The following is a 17,234-nucleotide window of genomic DNA, read 5'->3' as shown; positions in this document are numbered from 1 at the left end:
GGAGTCGATTCGGGACGTGAGGGTCGATTGGCCACTTTTGCCCGGAGGACCACATGGGAGAATTTTCATATGCACACAACAAATTCGACGTGGGATGAGATCGGTGCGGGTGATAGATTTTTGTTTCATGAATTACAATCAATATTTACACTGGACTTGATGGGGTTCGATTCGAACCGCTTTCGAGGGTTTGGTCGTTTGTGGTGAGATTGTTATCTAGATTTGGCCTATTTTTACCCTCCGGACAAAATCGTGTCACTGTTTTGTTTGTTCGGTGCGCGTATGATTGATTGGAGGTAAGTGAAATTCATTTAAATGTATGTGGCTGCACCTTCAATCAGTCGCTTATCGAGTAATAGTGCAGCGTAATATACAATCGAATCGAACATCAGCGGTGCACCACGTTCGGAATGCAAATTGGGCCCAACTCGACAAACGACGGCAACGAGGACGACTTGCATTCCAATACCCACCCGATATTTGTTGAATCGATTTTAGTCATGTTTGGCAGTCGATTCGGAATCTCAATTCGGGAGCTTTGACAAATTCAGTCCCGAACGAACGTTCGGCAAAGATAGAAACGTGACTGGATTACGGATTTTGGTTACAATCATTGGATTCTGATTGGCTTGGGTTGTTGCTTGCCAACATTTCAGTTTGCTTTCATGGTTGAGCAATAAGAACGAGAAACAGTCAACAGCTTGGATGTTGATTAAAGATTCTTAGATTTTGTTCCATCAGCACTGTCAGCAGGTAATCTAGCTTAATCGTGCATTTCTAATTTCAATTTAAAACTTAACCAAACTGTTTGAATTTAGTGATCAATATTAATAAAAAAATGCTATAACTTTTTTCTTCTTTGTTTCTTTTTTCCTCATCATCGTCATAACATTACACGCAACATAAAGGGGATAGACAAAATGATCGGGACAGGCACAATTCCCACTTTTCAAAAAAAAAAAATGTTCAACTAGCTGTAACTTTTTGAAAAGTGTATCAAATATGTCCTGTATGGAAAATTACAATCAATTGTGAGACCACTTGAAGCAAGGACAACTTTGTCTCAATTCACCAAAAGTGGAAACAACGAGGTGTGTGTTGGTCTACGATTCACAAGAGTTTCGTCTAATAATTTTGATTGGATAGTTCTCACTTCACCATTTTGCAACCACACAAGACACAAGTTGGGCAATTTTGACTCGATGTTCGCATCATCGATGTTTTTGATCCAATTAATCGATTTTTTGAATCGATGTTGAAACAACAAGAAATCGACCGAATCGATTTTTTACATTCGATTTTCTTTCGATTCAAAAATATTCAATTCCTTTTTTCAGAATGCACTGCAAAACTTTACCATTAAAAAAATTTACATAAAATCAAAGTAAAATGTACATAAAATCGAGAGTCTATATAATCTAGGGTCCACTAAAACGCGGTATACCTGTAAATCTCAGGTGCCTTGGGCAACCTCTCCCAGGAGTCTGATTGAATCTTTCTCAGGATTTTGAAACAATCCTTCTTATGGTCCAGAGAGTCCCTTTCAGGGTTCTAGTGCATCCTTCTCAAGATTCTGGGTCAGTCCATTTTTGGATTCCGAACATTTTTTTAGAAACCCCTTTGAGGATTCTAGATGAATTACTTTTAAAAATGTGGAAGACCCCCCCTTAGGATCCCGCTCAGGGTTCTGGGGCAATCTCTTTCAAGATTCTAATGGGATGCCTTTCAATACAGCATTGCAATTTCTCTCAGGATTCTGGAAGAATCCGCCAGGGAGTTCTGGGGATATCCATCTGAACATTCTGGGAGAGTCCCGAGGGGCCAAGGAAAAACACCTCTCAGGACTCTAAGGCAATCCATCACAGGATTCAGGGAGAATCCATCTCGGGAATCTGAGGTAATCTCACAGGTTTCTGGAAGAATTCGTCTAAAGATTCTGAAAGAATCCATCTTAGAAAACTGGAGTAATCTCTTCCAGGATTCTAGGGAAATCCTTAAAATAATTCAGAAAGAATTCGTATTGGAAGAGTCTTTCTCTCTTTTCTGGGATAAGATCTCTTAGGATGCCGGTGTGATAATTTCCTGCATTTTGAAGGAATCTCTCACAAAATTTTAGAGGAATCCTCAGAATTATGGAAGAATCCCTTTAAAAATCTTGTGGAATTTTCTCAGCAGTATTATATGGGAAATATCTATAAAAATTCTAGAGAGTCTCTTAAGGGAATTCATTTCAGGATTTTGAGGTATCCCCTAGCAAGGGTTAAGATTTTTTTCTGGATTCTAAGAAATTTTTGGATGAGCTGTGTTGATTCCTCTATGGATTCTGGAAGACCCTCACTTAGGATCCCACTCAGAATTTTGAAGAAATTTTTCCCAGCATTCTCAGGAACTCCACTCGGACTTCTTGGAGAATCATACTCAGCATTCTCAGAATTATGGCGAAATTCCTTTCATAATTCTCAGGGAATCCCCCACAGGATTCTAGTGGTACCATTCTCAGGCTTCTGCGTAAGATGCTTTTAAGATTCTGGGGGTATATCACTAAGTATGCGGCGTTCTGGAGTAATCCCCGTCAGGATTCTGGGGCAGTTTCTCTCAAGATTCTGGGGTATTTGTCTCATGATTGTGGAGAAATCCTTGAGATTTTGGGGCTACGTTTTTCAAATTTTTAGGGCACTATTTTTTCAGAATTGTTAATTCTTGAAGAATCTCTCACGAGATTCTGGGCCGAATTCTCTAGAGAAATTTGGATTTTTGAGAATCCCTCGCAAACATTTTGAGAGATCCTTCTCAGCATTCTCCGAGAATCTCAGTAGAATTCTGTTTTCTGTATTCTAGAGCAGTTTCTCCCAGAAATCTCTTTCAGGATTTTGGGACAATCCCTCTTAGTAATCAGGGAAAATCGCTGACAAGATTATGGGAAGATTCTCTTGAGATTCTGGTGTAATAATTAAAAGCATTCTAGTTTCTAGAGAAATCACTCGCAGGCTTCTGGGACAATCCCTTTCTGGAGTTTAGGGAAGTCCTTTCAGGAATCTTGGGTATTTTTTTCTGTTTTATGTGGGATTACTCAGAATTCCAGAGAATCCTTCTCAGAATGCTGGGGAAGTCCATTCTAGAAGTTTTCGGAATTCCATTCTAAAGGGCCCAGGATTTCCGGGGAATTTTGGGAGAATACTTAAAAGAATTCTGGATTCTCTTAAGGATTCTGGGGGAATCCTATCATCCAGAATTCTGTGATAGTATATCTCAAGTTTATTCGGAAATCCCGCCCCGTATTTTGAGGGAACGTTCTAAGCGACCCTTTTCAGGATTCTGGCTCGGATTCTGGGTAATTTCTTTTAGGTTTCTTGAGGAATGCATCTCAGAATTCCAATTTTTTTTTGTGAATCTCTCAGTATATTGTAGATGAATTTATCATAAGAATGTGGAAGAAACGCTCTTGAAATTCCTCTAAGGATTGTGGAAGAATTCTTCTTAGGATTCATTGATAATCCTATTCGGAACTCTGGGATAGTCCCTAGAACATTTTGGGAGAATCCCAAGGGGAAGCTTCTCTTAGGATTCTGAGGCAATCTATCACAGGATTCTGGAAAAAAATCTCTCGGGACTCTGATACAATCCGTCTCATAGATATGGAGTAATTAATCTCTCTCAGGATTCTAGGAAAATCCTTAATAGAATTCAGAGAGAATTGCTACCAAGATACCGGAACAATCTTCCTTTTTTTTCTAGATAATGTCGCCCAGGATTCTGGTGTAATCATTTTCAGCATTCTGAAGAAATCTCTCTCAAATTCTAGAGGAACTCCTTTCAGAATTCTAGAGGAGTCTCTTTAAAGATTCTGCGGTAATTTCTCTCAGCAGTCTGCGGGAATTTATCTCAGTACTATATGGGAAAACTTCTCAGAGTTCTGGGGGATCTCAGGATCTCAGGATTTTTCTTTCGGTTCAAAGATATTGGATTTCATTTTTTTTTTCAGCATGCACTGTCTCAACGTTATATTCATTTTCAATCAGAGCCACGAAATGTTCGATGTGCTATCTCAAATTCTGATATTGAATTTATTTGGACAAATAAAACATACCATGAACTTCAACTACATGCAGCAAACGAATCTTTTTATAGTTTTGTAAAATTTTATAATATCGAATCGATGTGAAAACATCGATTCAAAGCATTCGATTAAATCGGTGAATCGATCCTCCTGATCCGATTCGAATCGATTCACAAAAGTCGATGTCTCAGCCAGTCCAATATTGGTCGAACAACAGTTGTGTAAATCCATTTCATACACTTGGGTTTTAGACCCCAAGTTTTACCAAAAGTTCGCCGGTATTGCCCAAAGGCTATACAAGTTTTCTTGATTCTGAACGCAATTTGAGGTGTCCAAGAAATCAAGAATAACACCAACGTACTTTACTTGTTCAGTCACATCGATTTCAGAATCAAAGAGACGCAAAGGTCGAACGCCATTACGGATCCGTCTTTCCGTTAAAAGAACAATAGATGTTTTACTCGGATTAACCGAAAGATCATATTGGCGACACCAACCCTCAACTACCTGATGCATCAGGTCGAAAATAGTGCTGATGCACATACCAACTAACAATGTAAGGCAGTCGTCTGCAAAACCATAAGTAGAAGAGCCACTATTATTGAGTTACCTCAATGGCGTGTGTGCTACGAGATTCTACAAAAGCGGTGACAAGACTCCTCCTTGGGGGCATCCACAAACACTTAATTTCTTAATCGCTGCTTGAGGTTATGTCAAGAAAATATATCGTTTTTTAGGCATTTGTTGCATTCAATTGCACAGATCGAAAAAGGAGTGTAAAATTCTGTTACATATGATGCACATGATTGGAGCGTGGGATATCACAGAAGTTTACATGGCATATCATGTAAAAGTCATAAAATATCATGTAAACTTCCATTATATGTCATGTAATTCAGCCTGACTCTGTGTGTTTACATGACATATAACACAAATTTACATGATATATCATGTAAACCATCATAACACTAAGTTTACATGACTGAACCGAAGTTTACATGTCGTGTAAATGTCATTATTTTTATCTGTGTGGGTATTATAAGAAATATACCATGACTCCGTCCGGCTTCCAAAATGGCATCAAAATGCACGATATCAAAAGCACTTTCGATATGTAAAAAAAACACCCACATAAGATTGCTTTTAAATGACTGCTTGCTCGATATCGTAAATAACTTTGTGTAAAAGAGTCACAGTGGACTTACAAGATTGGTAGGCATGTTGGTTCACATAAAAAGACATGTTAGCTAAATGAACATCACGGATGTGATGATCGTTAATGCGTTGTTATCATTTTAGAAGAAAAGATTTTCTTAAACTCTTCGATTCTTCATACGGAGAACGACCCACTTTCGGAATAAACATTACAGTAATATCCCTCAGCAGCAAAACAGCAAACAAGTAGTTTTTTAAGCAAATATTACTTTAAATACCTTCTGTAGAAAAAAATGGGATAATTTTCATCTGTTCCAAGAGATTTGATAAGAACAAAGATATTTAATGACATCTGGTTCATCAAATAATGACTTATTTCTACAAAGTGTTGTTGTTGTTAGTAACTGTTACTATTAAAATCCTTTAGAATTTCCTAAATCGTAGAGTACGTCCTTTCCCAGTTCTTCAAATATTCCTGTCTTCAGCCATGACTTATGGACGCTAATGAAACAAAACCACCATGAACAGAAGATAATTAAATTAACGCCCCTTCACGTTCCTTCTTTATGAACCCCGCCGCAGTAACTGTGTGTGTTTTAGCAAGGAAGTGGGTTTCCTCTTGCAAAGGCGCCACATGTTCCACACGTTTATTCCCCATTTATTTAAGGCTGCTTTTCGCGGCTTGTTTCCTGGCTTCACCTACCCATCCCCGACGGCTCCTAATATGAATATTGAAGCCACAGACACTGCACAACATACACGATCCCCAAGAATAAGAAACAACAACATTAAATTATGTGATGGAATTTTATGAACCATGCGGTGGCGGTCTTCCCCACGCCTCTCTCGCTTATTAGGCTGAACGAGCAAACTTCGCCGAACAAACATAAGTCGAGAGGCGGGCGGGTGTTAAAGTAACTGGAGCGAACCAAACTAATTTTGTCATATTTCTTCGGCGCTTGTTCCGGACGCCCTCTGCTGAGTAGGGATCGAGGCACGTGTCGTGCCAGACTCCTCGCAGGTGTGGCTGCCATCTTCGTCGTCGCTATCTTGGAACACGCGAAACCTTGTAATTATGTATTTATGTGTGCGCATAGGTTCAGCTCGGGATTTCAGGGTCTGAGGCCCTAGTCTTCGGTTTCAATTAGCGGGTTCATCAATTCGGGGAATGCTAATTAAATGGAAATCCACACTGCTGGAATGTGTGTTAAAGTCGCGGTCGGGAATGTGCCGATGAATGTTGATCATCGCGTCCAACTCCCGCCGTTGTAAAGACCAGAGCCCGAAACGTCGCAATTATCTAAATCGATTGCCTAAAATGTCTCTCGGGCTTTCAGCGGCTTTTATCTCCGAGTTGTGCCCAGTTAGTCAGTCAGTCGCCCGCCGAAAGGCCTAAACCGCGCCAAAGTGCAATAATTTGAGGTAATCACATTTGCTGCCTGTGCCACCAGCCAGCCCAGGAGCCAGGTCGTCGACGATGGACGGTACGATGGAAATTGCTTTCAATTATCGATTTGTTCCAGCCAACGAAACGAAACGTCGTTGCGTCGTTTAGATCGACAGGTCGCATCCCATGGAGTCAGTAGTAGCTAGTGGTCCCTCAAATTCGAGCGCATTCAGTTTCCCCAAAAGTGAATTGTGTCCGAAAATGGATTTCGAATGAGTACGCTATTTTGGCCCGCGGCACACAACAACGCTCCGCGTAGATAGAAAGGCTATTCATTCGTAATAACGTTTTTGGCACGCTGTGTCTGGTCCGGTGCGAACAGGAGATCCCAGTAGCGTGTTGATGTTATCTGTAAAGGGAGACCGATGAGTGGATAGTTCTGCGCACCCCAACTGATGAGCGTAGACTCCGCCATTTTTAAGACCATGGATGTTCGTAGCATCTTCTTCAAACACAACCCTCCTTATCGTTGTATATATCGATCACCAAAACATTGATGGACGGAACTAACTCAAGCATTGTCGACGTCATGACGGGTATGTGGATCGGAGTCGACGCAACAAATGGTTCGAAGAGAAATGCAGAGCGATTTTGAAGGAGGAGAACGCAACGTGGGTGGTCCTGCTGCAGCATGGTACCTGGCAGAACGTGAATCGATACAACCAGAAAGCGAAAAACAGCAGACCCGTCTCTTTCGGGAGTAAGAACGGAGAAGCGAAGTGCGAGGAAAATGCACTGCTTTGCCGTTTCTAAAGGTCCCATTAGACATGACAAATATTTGGCCAAACAAGCCCAACAAATGACCAACACAACGTAAATCATAGCAACCTTGGATGAATGTCGGGCTTCAATGACAAATATTTGTCATAACGACAAACAGTCTAATGGCCCCTTAAGAAACAAGGAAGTTCTAACAGCAGCTCAACGCATCCCGCAATGCCTTCATGTTACGAAATGTGCCAGAGAAAGGGGGCCTCTTGACGGACGGACGGACGTGAGGTGATCGAAAGGTGGAAGCACTACTTTGATAAGCATCTGAATGGCACAGGAGGACACGACTACATCAGTGCAGCAGAGAACGGAAATGATGCAACACCCTTGCAAAGGGAAGTTAAGAAAACCTTTGTAAAAAGAAACGGACACGTTTAATGCTTCCAGTGAGCTATTTGCTCTTTGGAGGAAGCACGACACTAGACAACGGACTAGCATGCAACGCCCAGTGGCACAGCCGAAATCTTTTCCTGACAGCTGCGGCGGGAATCGAACCCGCGCTCCTTAGCACGATGCGACTAAAGGCTTGGTGACCTTTGCCACACGACCACGAAGCCACCTTACAGAAGATCGGTAGACATGTATTTTAGTTGGACTCCTGAATGAAGTTGCCCATATATCTGCATCAGTTGATTACTTACCTTACCGATCAGGCTAAGGCCGGGGTGGCCTCTGCTGTATTATTTTCGGCTGTTCGGGTTCGTTTGGAAGTTGACCATCAATGTTAACTTCTTTTCCCGATCAGCCTAGATAGCTGTGTAGTGTCGGTAGCGGTTGTCTCAATTGGCTAAGAATAACACTACGGACCGCCTGATCCAGTGGTAAGAGTCCACTAAACAGGTGACCCCTAATTCATGGTGTTATGCGGCTTTATGCTTACCGTGCCAAAGAATGAATGGTTAGGGGGGTCTAATAAAAACCTAATTACAAACGGAGCCTGTGGAGAATTAGGGCGTCCTCCACAGTATTACGCCCTTACTGCGCTAACCGGAGCAATGGTGCAGTGGACCTTGCGTTTCTCCGAGATAATCAGTTGCCTTTCTTAAGTCTCAAATTTGAGGCTAAATAAGGGCGGGGTTATTCAAATGTTGTTAATTAGCTTACATTACTGCCTATATGGGTTCGCTTAATGCGTTTTCGCCATTGGCGTTTTTCAATTGACCACGATTTGGTTCGTCGTTGATGTTTCCTCTTTGTGCTGTGATTGTGAAGTGCGTTATCCTGTCTAGTTTGGGTAGTGGCTACGGCAAGTAAACCTCAGATCAATTTTCAGCGTAAAAAGCGTATGTAGCCCAAGTGGATCTACTTCAAAAAGTTCATTTTCGTAGGGTAACTTCTGTTTAGGTTACCTTGTGAACCCAGCTTTGCTTTTTTTCATTATAGATGAACTGTCGTGCCTCGAGCATGCTCTATTTTAGAATAACGTTAACAGTATGTTTCAACCTTTCCTTATGGATGCCTTCAAGCAAGCTCTTGTTTTCAGCTTCTTTTCGCTGATATTTGGCATCTGAAGTAGCTCAAACATTGATTTGAGATGCTTCAGTTTGATGGAATACTTAGGTAGTACAGTTCATGGTTAATTTAACATAGAATTGCACCTAACACAACTCTGCATGAGCAGAATTTGTCATGAGTTGACTGATTGGCATGTGTCAGATGAGAACTCTCCATTTGACCTTTTTGCACTGTGGAGTGTTCCTTCGCAAACTTTGCGTATTCAGGCGTCCCTGCTCAACAAGCTAGGGAACCTGTAATAATTGGTTGCGATCACATTTTATGGATAACTCGCTTCCATTGCTACTCCAAGATAGTTTCATTATGGTTTTGTTATTACAACGCCCTTCATTGTGGTATACCATAGCTACTGCTTCGAAAGAAGCTTGTCCTCTGCGGTCTGTGCGAACCGCAAGAGGTATTCCTGAATGGAACTCGGACCTGTTCAAGTTCTAAATATCTTTGGATAAACCAGTCTTTTGTATAGCAACGAATCTTTAGCTTCTACCCCGAGGATTGTAGCTATAGAATCGATTTAGTGAGCACTAAAAAGCTCTGCTTACTTCAAATCTCCTGGAGCAAATGGGGCTTTATCCTATTTTTCTCCAGAGGGATTTGAGTTTTTCAAACATGTTTTGAACTCTTGTAGCTTTCTATTGGGTATTTTCATGGCATGAAATTACTCTGTAGTTTTATCCCGAAAGGGTGCATGCGTTGTAAAAAGAAGGAATAAGTTCCAGATTTATCTGGTTACGTCGTTCTTTATGAAATGCTCGAAACGCATTGTCGATTATCACATCTGTGATGTTCGTCTGGCTAACATGCCTGTTCATGTGAACTCACATGTCTCCCAATTTGGGATGTCCACAGTGACTCTTTTACATAAAGTTGTATACGTTTTCAAGAAAGCACTCGCTCAAACGTAGTTTTTGCTTGGGTGATTTCTTGAATATTGAGGATGCTTTTGATGACGTACCTTTCTATGTCATATTGAAAGTCGCATGACGTCGCAAGCTACCTCCAATGAGCTATAGGCTCTTTTTACGCTTATGCGTTTTACAGTGTCCTTTTCAGGGCACTGATTAACCCCGTTGTGGTATGAGCTATGAGCTCTCGTTGCGCTTATGCGTTCATTCCCTCTTCTAGGGCACCCCTTCCTATTTCATCACCTTTCCCTTTCCCAATTCCCATCCCTTGTCCCATTCTCCCTCAGGTAAATGATGAAATAGGCTCATATGTATGGCGATGGCACAAATGTCCCAAATGGAGGATAACGTGCCTCTAGAGCCGGCCTTCTGATACCTGATACATAGTAGCCGCCTCCATTTCACTCGGTCCATGGCTGTTTGTCTCCAGTTCCGCACTCTGCGTAGGCTCCGCAGATCGTCCCCCACTTCGTCGACCCACCTAGCTCGCTGCGCTCCACGTCTACTTGTACCGGTCGGATGACTCTCCAGAACCATTTTAGTCGGGTTGCTATCCGACATCCTGATGACGTGACCCGCCCACCGTAGCCTCCCGGTTTTCGCGGTATGGACGATGGTTGGTTTTCTTAGCAGCTGATGCAGCTCGTGCTTCATTCGCCTTCTCCAAATCACGTCTTCCATCTGCACTCCGCCGTAGATGGTACGCAACACCTTCCGTTCGAAACTGCAAGGGCGCGTTGGTCCTCTGCACGTAGGGTCCATGTTTCGTGCCCATAGAGGACGACCGGTCTAATCAGCATTTTGTAGATGGTTAATTTCGTGTTACGGCGAACTTTATTCGATCGTAGAGTTCTGCGGATTCCAAAGTAAGAACGATTTCCTGCCACAATGCGCCTCTGAATTTCTCTGCTGGTGTCGTTTTCGGCGGTCACCAGTGAGCCCAAGTACACGAATTCTTCAACCGCCTCAATTTCATCACCGTCGATATAAATTCGGGGAGGCGGGTGCGGTGATTCCTCCCTGGAGCCCTTTGCCATCATATACTTTGTCTTCGACACATTAATGACTAATCCGATTCGCCTGGCTTCACTCTTTAGTCGGATGTACGTTTCCTCCATCGAGCAATAATATCAATATCATCGGCGAAACCAAGCAGCTGAACGGACTTCGTGAAAATCGTCCCACTCATTTTTATCCCCGCTCTCCTTATTACACCCTCTAACGCAATGTTGAACAGCAAGCACGAAAGACCATCACCTTGCCGTAACCCTCTGCGTGATTCGAAGGGACTCGAGAGTGTCCCTGATACTCGAACTACGCACATCACTCGATCCATCGTCGCCTTGATCAATCGTGTCAGTTTATCCGGGAATCCGTATTCTAGTCTAGTCTAGTCTAGTCTACACTCAGTTTATCCGGGAATCCGTAATCGTGCATAATCTGCCATAGCTGTTCTCGATCGATTGTATCATACGCCGATTTGAAATCGATGAAGAAGTGATGTGTGGGCACGTTGTATTCGCGGCACTTCTGCAACACCTGGCGGATGGCGAACATCTGGTCCGTCGTAGCGCATTCACCCATACATCCAGCCTGATATTGCCCCACGAACTCTCTTGCAATCGGTGATAGACGGCGGCATAAAATTTGAGAGAGTATCTTGTAGGCAGCGCTCAGTAGTGTGATTGCGCGGTAGTTCGCGCAATCCAACTTGTCGCCCTTTTTGTAGATGGGGCATACGATACCTTCCATCCATTCCTCCGGTAATATTTCCTCCTCCCAAATCTTGGTAATGACCCAGTGTAGTGCTCTCACCAGTTGATAGTCAGGACAGAATCTGGACATTTTCAAACTGTGTTCCAACCATGTTTCCAAACTATGCAACATTTAGTATAACACATTGGCCCCCTACATCAGGCCCTAGTGCCCGCCACTGTCGAAAAACTTATTACAACCGCTTCTACAGTTATGGGTAGTCAGGTGCGTGGCAATGTAGAGCCACTTTTGATTTATTTCGCGTTCTGCAACAACGTTTATTTGGTAGTCGAGTGCGAAGTACCAGATTCCAACTAACAGTAGCAGAAGGTACACAACAGTCATGCCAACAACGCGATCCAACGAATGATGATGTTGTCGACCGACTGACTGAACGACCAAACACTACGGCGTGCCTTGCGGGCGACGGACGATGATGACTAATGTTTTTCGGTGTACAAAACGAGCTGAATGATTGTGTTTTTTTTTTTTTTTTTTTTATTCTTATTCACTTAACCTAATTTACAGCTCTTTTGTCCACTCGGGCACTACGTGAGCGATTCCAATTGGACGCTGCACTTTTGTACAACGCCTACATGTATTCTATTCTAATTTAACTATATCGAACTGGTGCCTTGTGCTGCTTCAACTTTTCTACCCTGTCCACGGTAGAATGATGAGCACGATGATGCTGATGTTTGGCTGCTGTTCCTTTTCCAGTCCGATTGGGGGGTCCATTATGAGTTGCGGTTTGCCGATATCCAAATTCCGGGTCCGTTGGAGCTATATGCTCCGAAGAGGGTCAGGTGCCAGCTGCTCTCGGGGGGAAGAGCAACTGACGAAAAATTGCAAGTGCCGGGGCTGGGTTCGAACCCATGACCATCCGCTTATGAAGCGAACGTGTGGACCACTGCGCCACGGGCCCCGACAAATGATTGTGTTGTGGTATTATCTTGTTTGATGGAAGGTACTAGCTACCGAACCGTACAAAACCTTCAGCGCAATCGAACAACCATCATTCTACAGTGACTAGCGACTAGCGATGAGGACTTGTGCGATGAAAAACATGACAAGGGGGGACCACTACTATTGGGGCGACAGCTGAACCATGCTCTAGCTATTTACATAAATCATAATTAATTTTCGGTACCTTTGTTTTGGACTTCTGTTCGCGTGTCCTGGCATCATCATCGGTTCAACATCAGGTTCCAACCGAGTGGGATTTTCTCTTTTATGTTTAATTTATGCACATTCTGTTTGGAGTTTTATGACTACCACACCACCTAGCTACTAGGACGAACCTAGGAAAACCAGAAACCCTTCGGTGGGAATTGCCGTGGCCAAATTTCAGAAGATTCGCTCTAGCAGATTGCCCATCTTCCTCACACCAAACTTCGAAATCCGGCGACGAGAGAGTTGTATGACAAAGTTCACTCGAGCTAGTTCGACTACATTTATCATACACGGCCCATGAATAAAATCATCATAATCGTAATGATTAATAAAACGGATGCTTCCACAGAAGTGCCGGGGAGTTTCACACCAGACCATCATAAAGCAATTCTTCTTAATGGATTAAAATGGCATTTATCATCGTGAAACGAATATGATGATCATCGAATTGACTTTTTCCGGCCTAGGAGATGGTATGGCTCATTCTTGAATCCTAAGACAGTATCGCTATGGTTACGACACTGTAGCATAATAATATCTATAGAAATGAGGGTTCGTCGAAGCATAGATGTATATTGACGGAGCTAAACTTTCGATTCACACGAATACTTTGTCATCAGGTCGAATTTGGTTTTTATGAGGCCCGAGTGGCGACCCTAGGTAGCATACTTTTATTGCTAAGATGAATTTATGGCTTATGGTTTGCTTAAAGGGACTCATAGACAATTAGTTACCCGTAGCATTGTACCGGTGGCAAACACACAGTTATTTTGGATTGAAATTTGTGAACATCTTGCTGAGTAGACGCAGAAGCAAAACAAACCTACTCGCTAGTCTACTCGTGAACATCAGAACCTCGAGAATACTTGCACATCTTTATTCGCGAACTAGCGAATCATGCACGCACTTTTCTGTGGCTTGCTATTCGCGAAGCAGCTCTGAGCTTTTAGCAGTTTAACAAAAACACATTTCCGAGATCTTCCAGTTCTACATTTCAAGAACATTGTAGCACAAAACATCGAATTATGACGGATAATCACTCGATTTGCTATCAAAACCACAAAAATGCGTTTCGGCTAGGTTTTTTTATCTTATTCCCGCCATACTAAGCACCAAGTAACAATGTACGAGTTTATTCTTACACCTTTCCCAAGGTTCCATGAGAAAATTTGATACCAAATTACTAATTTATAAATAACTTTTATGCAAGGAAAAGTTGTTGTGAAACAACTAGTATTCCGACATATTGCCCCCTTTACTGGCATTTTTCCAGATTTGCTGCATTCGCTAGGTGGCTCTGATATGCGGAGTGCGAGAGTAAGTCTCGGCACTTTATGCTGCGGCTAAGCTGGTTAAAGCGTCGCCAGTCTAGCGGATACGGTGTCGTGGGTTCAAATCCCACCAGAACGCAATTTTTTTAACAAATCTTATCTCTTAATTTGTCAATTAGTAATATTTCGTGTCTTCTAATTACAAGATCTTCTAGTCGCTAGTATTTCCTCAATCTTGTTAAATAATTGGAATGGAAATAGATAAAAATTTTATAACGAATTTAAGTAGATGAGTTTATTTATTTCTGGAGCTCGATTTGAATAAGTCGTATGTGCTTTGGTCGATATAAAACTCGATCATTTGGATTCGCTTCTTATAGTGGAATCTGTTGAAATTTAACAAAATTAATACATATAGACGATTCATTACAAAACCGGCTTTCGGTTTTATCATTAAAAGCCATCGAAATATCATCCATATTGCTACTATTGCTAAAATAAACTGATCGAATTTTATATCGACGAAAGCACATATGACCTATTCAAATCGAGCTCCAGATTTATTCATTTATCATTGGTGAAATTCCTACACTATTGAGCAATTTTTTTACAATTGAGGTGGATATAGCATTATCATAACGACCAAAATAGTTTGGTAAATAATTTGCCAACCAGATCATACGCCATCATAGTACAACGAACAAATCGTTCTCTGTAGCTGTGAAATACGCTTTTTATGCATACGTACGCATTTGATCCCTGGGACAAATAAAGCTTCGAATAAGTGTAAGGGAACGTACATTAATTACGTCAAGGGAGGAAGAGGAGTTCAGTAAAGTGTGATAACCCACACAAAAATTTCAGAGATCTCATACAAAAAGTGTGACGTAGGGACATTTTTGCGTGACGTTATTTATAGACGCTCCCTAATCAGTTTTGTACCTTTTAATTCCGCCCTATGTTGCTTATCTTTGACAGATACGCGTATTTCGACTACCTCTCGTAATCTTCCCCAGTGTCAGTGAAATTCAGCGTGAATTTTGAAAATTCTCAGCTGAGGGATCAACATAAAATTAATTTTGGTGAATGAATTTTTCACTTATTCATTCGTTTTTCTGTCACTGATTATTTTCACTGAGAAACAAAACTAGACCACAACTCCGGATTGAACTTACAATCATCACAAAACTCGGGTATAGTAATTAATTGGAATACTAATCATATGTTTCATTTGTTTATTAAGTCGATTTGTGCGTGTGTTAACAGAAATTGGACATTTAACAACGCGCAAGAAAATATTCATGACAGAGAATTGAATGAAAAAAGAGAGGCATTCAGTTGACAATGAATGTGGCCAGACACGAATGAAAAATATAGAATGTCAATCTTCACTTTGGATTTTCGATTTTTTTCACATTCTGGACAGCACACGTGCATCCTCATTTCCTATAGGCTAATTCGGATTACCCCCAATTGTAGAGGCTCTTGGTGAGCTAAAGGGAAAATCGTTTGTTTACATAAAAATGTCATTTTTTTGTCGTCAAATTTTACCCATTTTTTGCGGCATGTTTCGCCATGGTCTGAAATACTTAAACCATTAGGAAAAGGAACTCGTAACTACGCAATCAAATGAAAAAAAAAAAAATTCGAGCTTAAGATACACCTAGCACTTCTAAACAAAAATGGATAATCTTCGTGGTCATAAAGGGGGAAATGGCCAAAGACCGCAATCTATAGTTTTTTTTATATGAAATTCAAGGAGGGGGGGGGGGTACTTTCGAAATACAATAGGGGTACTCACTAAACAGATTAAATTGCTGCGTAAGCCATGATTTTCTGCTTATCTGAAATGTTTCATGATTTTGCGAATGAAATTATCAAAGATTGCCTTGGTGATAGCGACGTTTAATCAGTTTACGCTGTTAAATGAATCTCCCTAATTATTTTTTATTCAATTTTTTAATTTAAATAACTAATTTCTTATTTTTTATTTGAGTAATACGGTACCGTTTGGATCTGAGTTAAACAGGAATAGATGGATTATTTTAACCCGTGCAGGAAAACCCTTTATATGTTTAATGGTGAAAGTAACTTTGGCAATATGTATTTTCATTCAAGAGTGTAGCAAGTATACCTGGAGGAATTCCATGACAATTTCAGAAGATCTAGATAAGTTGTTACTTTAACTCTCTAATACCCAAATTTTTTTATTTTGATCTAAATATAATTTTTTGTCATCTAAAATCGATATAAAAACATGTTTTGGAAGATAATTCTTTTTGATTATCAATTTTCTTATTATTATTTTTTTAATTTTTTTTCATGGAAAATTGTATTTTCCGTGTAACTTTTGGGATTTTTTTTAAGACACCAAAAACCATTGTGAGTGAAATATACAGAACAGTCCCAAATATCAGCTAAAAATATAAAAGTTTTGATTGCCTAGACAAGAAAAAATACAACAATGCTTAACATCTTATCTACCCCGTGGGTATTAGCGGGTTAAAGAATCTCAGAAGGAATCCTTGAAGAAATACTGGTATTAGTTTCTAGAAGAGTTTCTTGGTACCATTATTGAAATCCTTGATAGAATGCTCAGAGAAAGCTCTGGAAACATAAAGAAGTTTCTGGAGGGATTACAAAAAAGGGGTGATGCACAAATTATCTCACGCAAAAATCGACCTTCTTCAAATCCCCCCTTTGTCACACTTTTTGTATGGGACATCAATATTTTTATATGGGTCGTCACGGCCTGTAAAACGCCTCCCCTCCCTCCCCCCTAAAAGCGTGACGTCATTTGTGCACGGCCCCAAAAATCCTATTGGATCCTTCAAGATATCTCTGGTGGATTCACAACCACTATTCCTGCAGAAATGCCTGGAAGAATTTCTTAAGGAATCCCGAGAAGCGTTCCAGCATGCATTTTTGAATAAAATCTTTGTTGGAATTGCAGCAAAAGTTTTAGGAGAAAGCATAGCAGAGAGGATTCTTGAAGGAATTACTGGAGAAATCCTTAATAGAATACCTGTGAGGATCCCCAAACATATCTGGAGTAATTCATGAAAAAAAATAAAAATAAAATAAAATCCTGGAGAATCAAAGCAGAATTTTCCCATCAGAGATTCTCGTAGGAATTCCAGCTGGAGTTGCTTCAAAATCCCAGCAAGATTTTTTTTTAAGAAATC

General features: G+C 41.0%; 1 protein-coding gene across 1 annotated transcript in view; it reads left to right on the top strand.

Moving 5' to 3' along the window:
• LOC109420679 (tyrosine-protein kinase Dnt) overlaps nucleotides 1-17,234 on the top strand; it is a 417,410-nt gene that overhangs the window by 204,958 nt on the left and 195,218 nt on the right. The gene's annotated exons all lie outside the window — the stretch shown is intronic.

This window comes from Aedes albopictus, chromosome 2 (assembly GCF_035046485.1).
Source record: "Aedes albopictus strain Foshan chromosome 2, AalbF5, whole genome shotgun sequence".
NCBI lineage: Eukaryota > Metazoa > Arthropoda > Insecta > Diptera > Culicidae > Aedes > Aedes albopictus.
This window is presented reverse-complemented; position numbering and strand designations above follow the sequence as displayed.